Source organism: Pan paniscus, chromosome 3 (genome assembly GCF_029289425.2).
Source record: "Pan paniscus chromosome 3, NHGRI_mPanPan1-v2.0_pri, whole genome shotgun sequence".
NCBI lineage: Eukaryota > Metazoa > Chordata > Mammalia > Primates > Hominidae > Pan > Pan paniscus.
In genome coordinates, this window is record NC_073252.2 from 39811758 (window position 1) to 39828732 (window position 16975).

Below are 16975 nucleotides of genomic sequence, written 5' to 3' on the forward strand. Positions count from 1 at the left end.
TTTTATTTTTAGTAGAGACAGGGTTTCAGCATGTTGGCCAGGCTCGTCTTAAACTCCTGACCTCAAGTGATCCGCCGCCTCTGCCTCCCCAAGTGTTGAGATTACAGGCATGAGTCACCACGCCTGGCCTGCAAATGTTCGTTTTTAAAGGCATAGGAAAACACATACAAATGAAAAGGCTGAAAGAAAACATAAAACTTTAACATCTGTTATCTCCGGGTGGCAGGATTTTACTTTTCACTTTGTACAGTTTTCAAATATCATATAATGGTTACATATTAACTTTTATAATCAGGAAAAAAAATTTTGGATGCAGCAGCTAAATCCAGGGAAGGTCACTCAGTTTCTTCAACAAATAAATGGCAAAAAATAAATAAATCTTAAGAGATGGCAGGGGAACGGTTACAGATTAAAACAAAATTAAAAGATACCAATCCTGATTCAAACCAACCTAGTAAAAGGACATTTATGAACTATCAGGAACTTTGAACACTGTTTAAATGACATTGTTACATACGTACAATGTCAATGATCACATCTAAAAAGAGTCCTTATCTCTTAGGAATCTCACTAAGTATTTTCAGTTAAAGTGATACAATACCTGGGGTCTAGTTTAAAATAAACCTTCCAAGGGGGGAGAGGTATGGATGAAACAAAACCACCATGAGTTTAACTGTTGAAGGCAAGTGATGGGTCCACAGAGATTCATTACACCATTCTACCTTTTAGTGCTAAAAATTTCAAATTATTAATACATAAAAGGTTTTTTAAAAATATATTTTTATAGAAAAACAAACAATTATCTCTTCCCCTCTCCCCCACTCCATGCAAACAGAGCTCTTCCTGAGAAGGCAGGGATAACATTGGCTAATTCAAGGTCAGAATATGAAAATTCTTTTATTGTGATTTTAAAGAATATGATTTATGATAAAATTACTTTTCACATAGCCAGCCAAATCTTCACAGTGATGAAGAACAATATCATAATTCTTTCCACATTAAAAATAGGCCGGGAGCGGTGGCTCATGCCTGTAATCCCAGCACTTTGGGAGGCCAAGAAGGTTGGATCACCTGAGGCCAAGAGTTCAACACCAGCCTGGCCAACATGGTGAAACTCCATCTCTACTAAAAATACAAAAACATTAGCCGGGTGTGGTGGTGCATGCCTGCAGTCTCTGCTACTTGGGAGGCTGAGGCAGGAGAATCACTTGAACCCAGGAGGCAGAGGTTGCAGTGAGCAGAGATTGCGCCACTGCACTCCAGCTTGGGTGACAGAGCAAGACTCCATCTGAAAAAATGAAAAAATAAAAACCCTCAGCAAGAAGAAAATGCACAGTAACAATTTAGAATGTATGCAATTATTCATAACTGTTGTCTGGTCAGTAAAAAAGAAAGTTTAAAAAAATAGAACGTATGCAATTAGTTTTTACATAACAGAAAACAGAGATACTGGTCAATGAAATGGAAGGCCAGAGGAAGCATTCTATGCATTTTTATCTTAAAAAGCATCAATAAGTAGTTGGGATGACTTTTATCAGATTACCCAAAGTCTCAGTATAATGAGGTGTTCAAACCTACTCATACACAATACTTTTTACAAAATACTCAAAACTGGTTATTCTTTTAACACAAATGGCTCTCAAATATTACCACACCTAGTTTATGTTCTAATGTAGCTTTACTACTTTCACATCTTAACAAGAGCCCTTCTGATAAAAATCAAAGCAGGAAAATTTTCTGTTTTTAAAATGAGGAACATAGCCCCAGCTAAGGTAGTAATTTCACTATGATCGCACATCTAGTATATGACAGATCTTATACAGGAAGTCACATTGTAAAATCCTGAGCAGGACTCATTCCCCATCTGCCAGATATGACCAATCATGCTAGTTATGTTTGTTTCACCCTTACAAAGACAACTTTAGAGCAGTACAGAAATTAGATAACTATCAAATAACTTCCTATTAGTTTGGCCGGGCGCAGTGGCTCATGCCTGTCATTCCAGCATTTTGGGAGGCTGAGGCAGGCGGATCACCTGAGGTCAGGAGTTCAAGACCAGCCTGGCCAACATGGTGAAACCCCATCTCTACTAAAAATACAAAAATTAGCTGGGCGTGGTGGTGTGTCCCTGTAATCCCAGCTACTTGGGAGGCTGAGGCAGAAGAATTGCTTGAACCTAGGAGGCGGAGGTTGCATTGAGCTGAGATCACACTCCAGCCTGGACAACAGAGCAAGACACCATCTCGGAAAAAAAAAAAAAAAAAAACTTCCTATTCGTTCTTAGTAACGAAATACTTTTCTCTTAAACTACATTTGCTTCTCTGATGGGAAGTAGGCAAGAAAAGGATGCAGACTTGGCTGGGCATGGTGGCTCACACCTATAATCCCAGCACTCTGGAAGGCCGAGGCAGGCAGATCATGAGGTCAGGAGTTTGAGACCAGCCTGGCCAACAAGATGAAACCCCATCTCTACTAAAGATACAAAAAAAAAGACAAAAATTAGCTGGGTGTGGTGGTGCATGCCTGTAATCCCAGCTACTCGGGAGGCTGAGGCAGGAGAATTGCTTGACCCTAGGAGGTGGAGGTTGCAGTGAGCTGAGATCATGCCATGGAGGTTGCAGTGAGCTGAGATCATGCCATTGCACTCCAGTCTGGGCAACAGGGTGAGACACCATCTCAAAAAAAAAAAAAAGAAAGAAAGAAAAAGAAAAGGATGCAGATTCAAGTTCAAATTGGTCAATTAATGTTTGCTAAAAATTGTTCTAAAGCTATACCTGGGAGAAGTTAAAGACATACAAAATTTAAATGTTGAAATAAACCCCATTACATGCCCTCGATGTCACAATTCTCTCTGATCTAAACTCACGCAGGATTAAAACTCCCTGAAACTCATCATTACAATTTTTTTTTTCTTTTTTGAGACGGAGTCTTGCTCTGTTGCCCAGGCTGGAGTGCAGTGGCGCAATCTAGACTCACTGCAACCTCCACCTCCCGGGTTCCAGTGATTCTCTGCCTTAATCTGTCGAGTAATTGGCACTACAGGCACACGCCACCACACCCAACTAATTTTTGTACTTTTAGTAGAGACGGGGTTTCACCATGTTGGTCAGGCTGGTCTCAAACTCCTGACCTCTGGTGATCAGTCTCCCAAAGTGCTGGGATGACAGGCGTGAGCCACTGCACCCAGCCAATCCCTGAAATTCTTATAAAATAATTTTACAAGAAAGTGAAAGCTTAAAGACACCCTTTTCAGAGGGCATACTATTCAAATGGAAGAGACTACAGCAGGCAAGAAAGGACAACATAAGTTTATTTTCCACAGAATACAACAGGAATATACAGAAGCAACTAGGTCAGCATGGCCAGAGGCCACTGTATAGATCAGGTATAGATTAGTGCAGGGGTCCCCAGCCCCCAGGCCATGGACTGGTACTGGTCTGTGGCCTGTTAGGAACCTGGCAGCACAGCAGAAGGAGGTGAGGTGCGGGCCAGCAAGCATTACCACCTGAGCTCTGCCTTCTATCAGATCAGCGGTGGCATTAGATTCTCACTGGAGTGACTGCATGCGAGGGATCTAGGCTGCACGATCCTTATGAAAAAATAATGTCTGATGATCTGAGGTAGAATAGCTTCATCCCAAAACCATTCTCCCCACTCCCCCCACCCCTGCCCCAGCCCACTGAAAAAACTGTCTTCTATGAAAACGGTCCCTGGTGCAAAAAAGGTTGGGGACCACTGGATTAGAGTATACCAAGTCTTCATTTATTTATATTCAACAAATCACAACTTCACAAGTGGCACTATTACAACTTTGGAGATACAGCAGTTCTCACCCACTCAATTAAGAATCACTTGAATTGGAAAGAGGAAAGAACTGAGGCTCTGAAAGCTTCAGTAATTTGCCCAGTCACACAGCACAGGAGGTGGGATTCAAACGCCCTGTCTTCTCTCACTTCTCCTTTCTTGAAAAGGATGTATCTAACAAATTCTCGGGGGACAAAGTAACCAGCAAGAGAGTTCAGAGGAGGATACAGAAGAAACAAAGGTAGCTTTTACCATCAAGAGCTTGCAATCAAGTTAACTGTTAATTTAAACTAAATAATTGCATACCAATAGATAATTAACAACTAAATAAATGTTACAAATTACCTTTGTGATCACTACTTTGGAGAAAGCTCAAAACTCAAGGAAAGGAGAACGCTTTTCTCCTTGACCTTCTATTCCATCACTACTAGGCTTAACTCTTCAAGGTCAGAGAGAATTTCCTCATCTCCTTAATGTTTCCATTTCTCTGCAACACATGATTCTGTTAAGATTCATCCCCCAGGTGGCCACCATTTTTCTAGAAATTCTCATTAAATGTGACCCTATTTTCTCAGGTGCCTTAGTCTATTGGGATGCTTAAACAAAATAACACAGACTGGGTAACTTACAAACAGAAATTTACTTCTCACGGTTCTGGAGGCTAGGAAGTTCAAGATCAAGGCACTGGTAGATTCAGTGTCTGCTGAGGACCCACTCTCTGGTTGGTAGATGGTGCCTTCTCACTGTGTCCTACTATGGTGGAAGAGGGCAGGCAGCTCTCTGAGCCCTCTTTTATAAGGGCACTACTCCTCATCATGATGGCTCCACCCTCATGACTTAATCACTACCCAAAGGCCCACCTCCTCCTAATACTATCACACTGGGGGTTAGGATTTCAAATATGAATTGTGGGGAACACAAGCATTCAGACCAAAGGACTGTCTTAAACATTACCTTCTCTTTCCTTGGCCACCCTTTTTTCTTTACCTCTATCTGACTCCTGTTCTAGGATCACTTTAGACAACACTTGCCAAAACATCATGGGACAGCAGAAAGAACATCCTTAGACAAAAAACTTAAGGCAGTACTGAGAAATATTAATAGATAAATCACTTAGCCTTGTTGTGACTTCAGTTTATCTATAAAACAAGAGTGATAATTGAAACTATTCATTTTAAACAGTTGCGCAAAGATCAAGTGAGAATTTGTAACAGTACTTAATAAACTGAAAAAGTTTTAAAACTTGGGGTCAGTTGAAGACCAAAGTATCTTTAACCCTTAGCCCAAGTTCTCTGTATAGTGCTCTGGAGTGTGTGTGTTCCACTGGGGCCAAAGCTATCACTCATCTGCATAAAAGGGAAAGAAAAGAAAGAAGTCTTCTGTTCTTAATCTTGGTCTCTCACCTACTAATGTCCTGTCCTTTCCTGGCCGCAGTTTACTCTTGTACAATCCTAAGAATTCTCTCTGTGCCTGGTCAAGGTCCAGGGGTAAACCTGATCATAAAGAGTCAAACAAAGGAAAGCTTTTCAATTAAATCATCTTTGTTTGTATTCAATATCATAACCATAAGTTTCATAATTTGAAAACGTTTTCTAAAATTTCCACCCAAGAGGGCACATGTCATCAGGACCTCCTGTGTCATGGAGAGAAAATTTTTTAATCCTAAAAAAAAGGCTAGGCGTGGGGGCTCACACCTATAATCCCAGCACTTTGCGGGGCCAAGGCAGGAGGACTACGAGGTCAGGAATTCAAGACCAGCCTGGCCAACATGGTGAAACGCCGCCTCGACTAAAAATTCAAAAATTAGCCAGGTGTGGCGGCACATGCCTGTACACCCAGCTACTCTGGAGGCTGAGGCAGGAGAACTGCTTGAACCTGGGAGGCAGAGGTTGCAGTGAGCCAACACCAAGCCATTGTACTCCAGCCAGGGCAACAGAGTGAGACTCTATCACAAAAAAAAAAAAAGAAAGAAAAAAAAATTCTACCCAAGAATATTTACTAGTCATATTCTAAATTTTAACATTTTAAACTCAGGAAAATGTGACCAGGCGCGGTGGCTCACGCCTGTAATCCCAGCACTTTGGGAGGCTGAGACGGGCAGATCACGAGGTCAGGAAATCAAGACCAGGCGGGCCAACATGGTGAAACCCCGTCTCTACTAAAAATATTTTTTAAAAAATTAGCCGGGCATAGTGGCACACACGTAGTCCCAAGTCAGCAACTTGGGAGGCTGAGGCAGGAGAATCGCTTGAACCTGGTAGGAGGAGGTTGCAGTGAGACGAGATCGCACTACTGCACTCCAGCCGGGGCGACAAGGCAAGACTCCCTCTCAAAAAAACAAACAAACAAAAACTCAGGAAAATGTTTTTCTTCTTCTTTTTTTTTTTTTTTTCTTTTTTTGAGCCGGAGTCTCCCTCTGTCGCCCAGGCTGGAGTGCAGCAGCACATTCTCAGCTCACTGCAACCTCCACCTCCTGGGTCCAAGTGATTCTCCTGCCTCACCCTCCCAAGTATCTGGGATTACAGGTGCGTGCCATCACACCCAGCTAGTTTTTATATGGTTAGTAGAGATGGAGTTTTGCCATGTTGGACAGGCTGGTCTCGAACTCCTTACTTCAGATGATCCACCTGCCTCAGCCTCTCAAAGTGCTGGGATTACAGGCGTGAGCCACTGTGCCCGACCAGGAAAATGTTTTCCATAAATCAGAAACAGAAAAATTTAACAGAAAATATAAAAATTCCAGGCCAGGCCTGTAATCCCAGCACTTTGGGAGGCCAAGCTGGGTGGATCACCTGAGGTCAGGAGTTCGAGACCAGCCCGGCTAACATGGTGGAAACCCACCTCTACTAAAAATACAAAAATCAGCTGGGCGTGGTAGTGCACATCTGTAATCCCAGCTACTTGGGAGGCTGAGGCAGGAGAATCGCTTGAACCCAGGAAGCAGAGGTTGCAGCAAGCCGAGATCGTGCCACTGCACTCCAGCCTGGGTGACAAAGCAAGACTCTGTCTCAACAACAACAACAACAACAACAAAAATATATATATATATATATATATATTCCATACTATGTTGATCCCACATAATAGTGCATACAAGTAACTTATAAATGATTTTTTTTTTTTTTTTTTGGAGACAGGGTCTCTATTGCCCAGGCTGTAGTGCAGTGGTGTGATCATGGCTCACTGCATCCTTGACCTCCTGAGCTCAAGCCATCTTCCCACCTCAACCCCCCAAGCAGCTAGGACTACAGGTGTGTGCCACCACAATGGCCTCGCTTATAAATGTTAAGAAAGCAGTAGGTTTTTGTTTTGAGATAGGGTCTCTGTTGCCCAGGCTGGAGTGCAGTGGCGTGATCACAGCTCCCTGCAGCCTCAACCTCCCCAGCTCAAGCAATCCTCCCACCTCAGGCTCCGGAGCAGCTGAGCCCACAGGTGCATGCCATCACACTCAGCCAATTTTTTTACTTTTTTGTAGAGAGGGGGGTCTCGATGTGTTGCCCAGGTAGGTCTTGAACTCCTGAGCTCAGGTGATCTTCCCACCTCAGCCTCCCAAATTGCTGGGATTATAGGCATGAGCCACCATACCTGGCCAGAAAGCAGTTTTTAACAGCTGTATTACAAAATACTGGTGTGTTCTAAACTTGAGAGGTATATTACAAGCAATGGTACCAGTTTGTTAAAGATGAATGTTATCTAAATAAATTACAACAGAATCAAGACTTTTCCTTAATATTTCATTCACATGCTTGTCTATATGATTTCTCTGAGCAGAAAGAAGCAGAGTGCTGAGCACAGTGGCTCACACCTGTAAAACCAATTCTGACGGGCTGAGGCAGAAGAATTGCTTGAGCCTAGGAGTTTGAGACCAGCCTGCCAAGGTGGTGAAACCGTCTCTACAAAAAACTTTAATAATTAGCCAGGCATGCTAGCATGTGCCTTCTTATGTAGTAGTCCCAGCTACTCGGAAGGCTGAGAAGGGAGGATAACTTGAGCCCAGGAGTTCAAGGCTACCGTGAGCTATGATCACACCACTGCACTCCAGCCTGTGTGACAGAGACCCTGTTTCTAATTAAAATAAAAATGAAAGAAGCAGACTATGGCTACTGCTCTCCAAACTAAGTAACTCACAGCCTCTTTCTTCCATATCACAGCTGAGATGACATGTGCACAAAGATGCGCATAAACATCATTAGTCATACTGGGAAAAATGCTTAGAACTACTGTGATAAAGAAAGCAATTATTGGGCCAGGCGCGGTGGCTCACGCCTGTAATCCCAGCACTTTGGGAAGCCAAGGCAGGCGAATCACCTGAGGCCAGGAGCTCAAGACCAGCCTGGCCAATATAATGAAACCCCATCTCTACTAAAAATACAAAAATTAGCTGGGCATGGTGGTGGGTGCCCGTAGTCCCAGCTACTTGGGAGGCTGAGGCAGGAGAATCGCTTGAACCCAGGAGGTGGAGGTTGCAGTGAGCCGAGACTATGCTCTATGCCACTGCACTCCAGCATGGGCAACAAGAGCAAAACCCTGTCAAAAAAAAAAAGAAAGAAAGAAGGAAAGAAAGAAAAGCAAGCAAGCATTAACAAATAAAATAAATAAACAGATTTTAAAAGTCTGTTCAAAATTTCAAGCAAGTCAGTTTCTTCTACATTACCTTTCCCAAGAGTAACAAAGCAGCAAAATATATATTGTATAAAAAGCAAACTTGTTTTTGCCAGGGCATGGTAGCTGTAATCCCAGGACTTTGGGAGGCTGAAGCGGGCAGATCACTTGAGGTCAGGAGTTCGACACCAGCCTGGCCAACAGAGTGAAACCCCGTCCCTACTAAAAATACAAAAATTAGCCGGGCATGGTGGCAGGTGCCTGTAATCCCAACTACTCAGGAAGTTGAGGCACAAGAATCGCTTGAACTCGGGAGGTGGAGGTTGCAGTGAGCTGAGATCGTGCCACTGCACTCTAGCCCGGGTGACAGAGTGAGACTCCATCTCAAAAAAAAAAAAAAAAAGAGCAAACTTGTTTTTAAAAACTATGTTGTGGCCGGGCGCAGTGGCTTATGCCTATAATCCCAGCACTTTGGGAGGCCAAGGCGGGCGGATCACGAGGTCAGGAGATCGAGACCATCCTGGCTAACATGGTGAAACTCCGTCTCTACTAAAAATACAAAAAAATTAGCCGGGCATGGTGGCGGGTACCTGTAGTCCCAGCTACTCGGGAGGCTGAGGCAGGAGAATGGCATGAACCCGGGAAGCGGAGCTTGCAGTGAGCCGACATTGCGCCACTGCACTCTAACCTGGGCCACAGAGCGAGACTCTGTCTCAAAAAAAAAAAAAAAAAAAATATGTTAAAAGATAAAAGATGATAGCAGCCAGAACACTGACTTCTAAGTCTGGTGCATATACCGGGAAGATGCTTACTGCATCCCTAATTCGATTTGAAATACTTTTATTAGCTATTAAATTTTGAAAGCTCTGCACTTGTAATACTTGTCAATGAGTGCAGTCAAGCATAAACCAGCTTCATTCTGTCATTCTGTATTTTTACAAAGCTGAGACACATCTGTGCTTTGGCCTAAATTTAAAAAAAAAAAAAAGGAAATGAAAATTCAATATGAAAATAAGCAATAAGAAGGTAACTTTCTCCAAAACAAAAGAACAGAGGTCGTAAATGTTATCAAATACATATGTAAGCCCTACTATACACCTAAACATTGGTTTAGTTTAGAAAAATGTACTTTTCCAAAGAGTTAATTCTTTAAAAATAAAATATGCATTTATAATTTAAAATTTAAATACCAAAAGTTAAAAAAAAAAATGGAAAAATGCAGGTACTTTCCTCTCCTCAGAGATAGCTTCTATTAAAAATCTTCATGTCAGCTGGGCACGGTGACTCATGCCTGTAATCCCAGCATTCTGGGAGGCCAAGGCAGGCGGTCAAGAGATCGAGACCATCCTGGTCAACATGGTGAAACCCCGTCTCTACTAAAAATACAAAAATTAGCTAGGCATGGTGGCACGCGCCTGTAATCTCAGCTACTCAGGAGGCTGAGGCAGGAGAATCACTTGAACCCGGGAGGCAGAGGTTGCAGTGAGCAGAGATCGGGCCACTGCACTCCAGCCTACTGACAGAGCGAGACTCCATCTCAAAAAAAAAAAAAAACCTTCATGTCTGACCAGGTGCAATGGCTCACACCTGTAATCCCAGCACTTTGGGAGGCCAAGCCAGGTGGACTGCATGAGCTCAGGAGTTCGAGACCAGCCTGGGCAACATTGCAAAACCCCAACTCTACAAAAAATACAAAAATTAGCCAGGCATGGTCTCAGCTACTAGGGAGGCTGAGGTGGGTTGGTAGCTTGAGCCTGGGAGGTGGAGGCTGCAATAAGCCGAGATCGCCCCACTGCACTTCAACTTGGATGACAGAGTGAGACTCCTGTCTCACACACACACACACACACACACACACACACACACACACACACACACACAAAAGAAAAAGAAAAACCTTTATGTCTCAGGAAGATTTTAGAATTCAAGAAATACCAAAAATAAATAAATTTAAAAAATATTTTAAAACTTCATGTAACATTTTCTAAGCATATGCAAGTATATATATATATATGCTATATATACTTGTTGAATTATGATTAAAATAATTTAAGAAGTCTCAGCTGGGTGCAGTGGCTCACGCCTGTAATCCTAGCACTTTGGGAGGCCCAGACAGGTGGATCACCTAAGGTCAGGAGTTCGAGACCAGCCTGGCCAACATGGTGAAACTCTGTCTCTAATAAATATACAAAAATTAGCTGCGCATGGTGGCGCACGTCTGTAATCCCAGCTACTCAGGAGGCTGAGGCAGGAGAATTGCTTGAACCCGGGAGGCAGAGGTTACAGTGAGCCGAGATCACCCCACTGCACTCCAGTCTGGGCAACAAAGTGAGACTCCGTTTCAAAAAAAAAAATTAAGAAGTCTTTAATATAGCTTCTATTTGTAATTAGACTGGCTGCTGTAATTATTGTTTTTAGGTTAACTATTTAAGGCCATGGTTCACCATAATATTATTTATAATTGTGAAAAACTGGAAACTACATTCATGCCCAATATTAAAAGAAAACTTCAAATAAATCTGTTTATTTAAAATATCTTTGGATGCAGTGGTTCATGCCTGTAATCCCAGCACTTTGGGAGGTCAAGGCAGAAGGATCATTTGAGCCCAGGAATTCCATACCAACCTGAGCCTGTCTCTACAGAAAACAAACAAACAAAAATTAGTGTGGTAGTATGGACCTGTGGTCCTAGCTACTCAGGAGGCAGAGGTGGGAGAATCGCATGAGCCCAGAAGGTTGAGGCTGCAGTGAGCCATGATCACGCCACTAAATTCAAATAGTAAAACACAAATCAAAGGAGAAAATGTAGGAAGAACTCTGATGATTGTATCAACGAATACAAAGTAATAGGTTTTGGGTGTGGGGAATGAGCAGGTAATACAAAAGGAAGAAGAAAATGCTACAAATTTACTTGAAGCCTGGTAGGCTCTCAGCACTCAATACAACAATGCAAGACCTAGGAGTCTTTGCAGAATGTTTTTTGTTTGTTTATTTTTTTGAGACGGAGTCTCGCTCTGTCGCAAGGCTGGAGTGCAGTGCCACAATGGCTCACTGCAACCTCCACCTTCCGAGTTCAAGTGATTCTCCTGCCTCACTCAGCCTCCCAAGTAGCTGGGATTACAGGTGCGCATGACCACACCCAGCTAATTTTTGTATTTTTAGTAGAGACGGGATTTCACCACGTTGGTCAGGATGGTCTCAATCTCTCGACCTCGTGATCCACCGGCCTCGGCCTCCCAAAGTGCTGGGATTACAGGCATGAGCCACCGCACCCGGCCGCAGAATGTTTTTTAAGGTCATCTGTCTGTGCAACTTCAGGCAAAAAGACCAACAAAACAACGGACTTCATTAAGGACAGGATTGGAAAAGGGACAGAAAACACTATCCTGTCCTGAACAAAAACATGGCCTCTCTTAAAGTACTGAACACAATTCTGAACTCTGTAGTTCAGAAGCAGTAGGGTACTGTGATTAAAAAGATTTGGGTTTCAAATTCAAGTTTCTGCCACTTACTGTGTCTCACTGTCTTCATTTGTATGATACCTACATATCTGAGTTGCTTTGCAGTTAAATGAAAACATGTAACAGTAATTTTTAGCATAATACTTGACATATAAAGTAGTGTTCCCAAAAAATGGTAGCTATCATTACTACTATAAAGAAGCAATCTTCCAAGGAAAAGCCACTAAAACATTGAGAGATTCTCAAAGTTTGATATGCATTAAAATCACCTGACAGATTTATTGAAAATACAGATTCTAAGAACCCATTTCTCACAGAAATTAATTCCACAGGTCTAAAGTAGAATATAAGTGTACTCTGACCCAAACACCAAAGAGAATAAGGCACTGCCCAATAAAGAGGCTGAAAATTAGGATTTTTCCATGGGAAAAAAAAATGGCCTACAATAGACAGTATGTTCAAGAGGAATACAGACATGTTCACTAAGTTCATTTATTCAATCAACATTCACTGAGTACCTACTATGCAGTGAAAAGGACAGACAAGGTTCCATATTCACAGAGCTTAATTTCCAGGGTAGGAGATGGAACATTTTTTAAAATTTTCATATATTGATAAATGCTGTGAAGAAAATAAAATACAAGGGAGAGATTGGTCAGTCTCCTTGAAGAGGCAACATCTGACCTAACACCTGAATAACACAATGGTATCAACCACAGCAAGATCTGGGAGAAGAGTACTAAAGCCCCAAGGTTCAGCAAATGCAAAGGCCCTACAGCAAGAACCAGCTTGGCAAGTTCCAGGGACAAAAATGTAAGTGGGATTAGAATACAGGAAGAAACTCACATGGCCAGGCTCCAGGGTACTGACTAAGTAGAAGGATACAAGGTAAGATAAGAGAGGAAGGCAGTGCTGAAACATGTAGCACCTGACAAGCTTTGGTAGAGTTTGGATTTTATTCTGAATATGGATGGAAAACTTTCAACAAGGAGGTGTCAAGGTAATTTACATTTTAAAGGATCTCTTAGGCTGGTAAGGGAAATGCACAATAAAAAGCCAAAGTGGAAGCAGGGAGACCAGGAGTTGCTGCAACAGATCAGGTAAGAGATGAAGATAGCCTGGCAAAGCTGATGGCAGTAGGGATGGGAAGAAGTGGACGAATTTAGAATACATATTGAATACTATAAGCCAAATCAAAGAAAAAGAAACTAGATTATGTAATAAGTAGTAAACATCTAGGACTAATCATCCAAGAGATGCAAAATGAAAATAGAGATTTAAAGATTTTAGGTAAGTTTATGAGGCTCAAACTCAAAATAGGTTATTAGCAGATTTAGGATAGTTCATGGCATGTACTTATCCTCTGAAGTTGAGATGAAGAGGACGTTTCCTTCCATAGCAGGCTCTTTTGGTGCCAACTGGTAAAGCACTGGACTAAATGGGCACACACCAAGACTCAATGCATATTAAGTGTGATGTGGGCCAGGTGAAATGGCTCACACATGTAATCCCAGCACTGTGGGCAGCCAAGGTGGGCAGATCACTTGAGGTCAGGAGTTTGACACCAGCCTGGCCAACATGGTGAAACCCCGTCTCTACTAAAAATACAAAAATTAGTCGGGCGTGATGGTGTGCACCTGTAATCCCAGCTACTCAGGAGGCTAAGGTTGGAGAATCACTTGAACCCGGCAGGCAGAGGTTGCAGTGAGCTGAGATCCACCACTGCACTCCAGCCTGTACAATAGAGCAAGACTCCATCCCCCCCCCCCAAAAAAAAAAAAAAAAAGTGTGATGTGTAAAGTTAAAATCTTCCAGGACCTTACTGCCTGGGGCCTGAACATCTGATCAGCATTTGGAATAGAGTATAACTATGGAACAGAACTAAATCTTTACCCGAATCAAACCACTGAGTAGCAAAAACTACTTAAACTTTCATATTATCTTCAGGCTGTGCTTTCTTTCCCAAGAGCCAAACAAGTGAGGTCTTACTTTGCCACACAATGCATATTAATTTCTTAAATGTTACATTATCATAGAGATTTGTGAGGAAATCTTTTAAAACCATGCTTTTAATAATTATGGTTTGCCAAACATAGAAGTCCCCCATTATCCACAAGGGATACATTCAAAGAAACTCCAGTGGGCTGGACCTGGTGTCTCAGCATGCCTGTAATCCTAGCATTTTGGGAGGCTGAGGCCAGAAGATCACTTGAGCTCAGGAGTTTGAGACCAGCCTGGACAACACAGTGAGATCTCGTCTCTATTAAATTTTAAAATTAAAAAATTATAAAACAACCCCCCCAGTGGATGCCTAAAGCCCATATAGTACAGAACCCTATATATGGACTGTTTTTTTCCTATACACACCTACGATAAAATTCAATTTATAAATTAGGCACAGTAAGAGACTGACAATAGTTAATAATAGAACAGTTATAACAATATGCTATAATAAAAGTTATGTGAATGTGGTCTCTGAAAATATGATTGTATTTTCAAACTGCGGTTGACCACAGAAACTGAAACTCGGGAAACCCCTGAAAGTGAAACCACGGATAAGGGGGCACTACTATGTAGTGAATACTCCCTAAAATTTAAGGTCCAAAGTCCATGTCTGAAAAATTTAAATTATTACTCAAAAAAGAAGTACTAGAATGTGAAAAAGCAGGTTATGTACTGAAAAGCATATGTGGTATGATACCATATTTGTATAAAATATATAAATGCAAAAAAGTAGTTTAGAAGGGTATAAACTAACATTTTGGTGATCTTTGCGTGGCAGGATTATTGATTTTTTTTCCCTATCTGCTTTTATCAACATCTTCTCTATTACACAAAGTATTTCGTATAACCAAAAATATTAGTTATAGGCTAGCATAAAAGGTAAAAAGCTGAAAAAGAACTTCAAGAAATCTTTCCTTCTTCTAAATCAGAAGGATTCCAACTACAGTAGTAAGAAAAAAGATCTCAACGGCAAACACTGGAGAAAAGATTCGTTAAGAGGTTCATGTTATACCACAAGGACATACCCTTCAAGGAAATAATCTAAACTCATAACTCTTCCTGGGTTTGATAAGGAGCAATTAACTATCACGTACTGTTGTTCTTTCTTGCTGCTAACCACTGAAACACCTCAATTAATGAGTTCTCGGGGGTGAAGCGGTGTTCTTAAACACCACGTTGGAAAAAAAAAAAGTTAGGACAAAAAGGTTTGGTTTTCTGGTCGCAGTGCTGTGGACGGCCGCGGAGAGCGGCAAGTTCGGAGCAGGCTACACTAAAGGAATCTGCGCGGTCAGCCACCCTAAGTGGAAGGGAATGCAAAGCCTCCTGCAACCTCCACAGCGCTGGGCAGCAAGAATGCCTCCTAAGCGTCGCAAGACTCCAACACCTGGAAGGTCTTACGCTTTCCAAGTTATAATATGTACAGCTGCTGTTTCTGACAATAACACACACAAACTGGAAGGTCTCTTCTGCAAATGTAGCTATTATGTGTGTGAAGCTCATCCGACTCTCTCGATGCAAAAGTAACACGTTCTATTAAGGCCACAGCCTCGGTTTTGCCAACTGGGGCAACTGAAAACATCCTACCGACTCTCTACAGCTAGCAAACCATCTCGGCTAAAATCCTGGCACATATAAACAGCCACTTTGGTGAAGTCTGCCTTTAAACAGCAACACGGGACTTCGGGTAGAGCCGGTAACCAGTTTATCACACACTATTAGTTCCAATAAAGGGTGCTGCTACCTCTTTACTGTCAGCCTTGGTTCCACTTACTGAACAAACAGAAAAAGGGGATCCTTTAAATTCGCGACACAATAGGAGCTAAAAAGCTCTCGCTTTCAGGGTGTCAGCTTTCTCGTCTCACTTATCACAACAAAGGACGCATCCTAGTGACTTCACCGTACCCAGAAAGGGCTGAGGGAGACGGTAAACAAGATAGTGTGGATTTCAGGATTTGTGAGTTTTTCCTTCCAGCTACGACTCTCTTTTTACTCCATGATACGCCTCCACCCGTCGACAATCGATCCTAAAAATAAAACCACCCGTGGCTACCTTGCCCTTGCCTGCAAAGCCCCGACTCTGACATCCTGCAGAGAATACCCAATTGCAGGCTCTTCGCGGGGGGCGCGGGCTCGGCAGCAGCGGAGCTTCTCCCGGTGCAGAATCGCCAGCCCGGCCGAGGAAACGCCAAGCCCGAGAAACAGCCCTGTTCTGCCGCAGCCGCCGCAGTCCCCGAGAGCCTGAGGAGCCCCCAGGAAAAACTGGGGCGAGGGGAGGGTGAGCCAGCAAACGCTGGTGGGAGAGGGGGAGACACTCACCCGCCCAGACAACAACCGATGGGGCGGGGAGGATGGGGGCCGGGACCGAGGCTCGGCAGAAAGACCGCCTGGAGCTTCCAGAAGGCTGCGGCTGCTCCGGACGCTGCTGCCACTGCCGTTTCTGGCCGCCGGCTTCCTCCCCCTCCTCTGTTTTGATTCGAGTGACCACGTCACTCTTAGCCACAAGACCCGGATCTGCCGGCTCCCGCGGGCGGCGGCGCAACAGATTGCAGCGCCTGGAGACTCCAGCTGCCCCGCCTGCCGAGCATGCGCATGCCCAGCGCCTGCCCAGTGCGTCCCGGGAAGCCAGGCGGGAGCCTGCGGCTTCGGACGCCTACGACACGCTGTGCGTGGGGGCGCGGAGTGCGGGGGATGTAGTTCCGGTTGGGAGGGGCGTGGCTGAGGACCGTGAAGCAATAGGGGCGAGGCCGGGTGTCTGTTCAACTCTCCCGCGTATCCTCTGTTTCTTCGGCGGCGGACAGTGTTCTGTAATGTGTCTCCCTTTGCCCGAGCTGAAGGTTTTCCTCGACGGAGTCTTTAGAATACCGTGGTAGAGGTAGACGTGGTTACAAATTGATGTCTGTTGAGACAGTCTACCCCTGTAAAGTGTTTTTGGTTACTCAGGCCCGGATGGAAATTGGAGATGGGGATTACAAAAATACATCAAATGTGGCTGTTATTGATTCCCTTTACCTTAACATTTTTGCACCGGAAACGACCAAAATTAAGTTCAACAGGAATATTAATAAAAGGAATATATAGTCGGGCTTGGTGACTCATGCCTGTAA

The 16975-nt window shown here is 43.3% G+C and overlaps 1 protein-coding gene across 1 annotated transcript in view; it reads right to left on the reverse strand.

Annotated features, from left to right (window-relative positions):
• SMIM14 (small integral membrane protein 14) overlaps positions 1 to 16335 on the reverse strand; it is a 92432-nt gene extending 76097 nt beyond the window's left edge. The window contains exon 1 of the mRNA XM_003832189.6: positions 16188 to 16335. The gene's annotated coding sequence lies outside the window, so the exon portion shown is untranslated. The remainder of the gene's footprint in view (positions 1 to 16187) is intronic.
• Between the last annotated feature and the right edge of the window lie 640 nt (positions 16336 to 16975).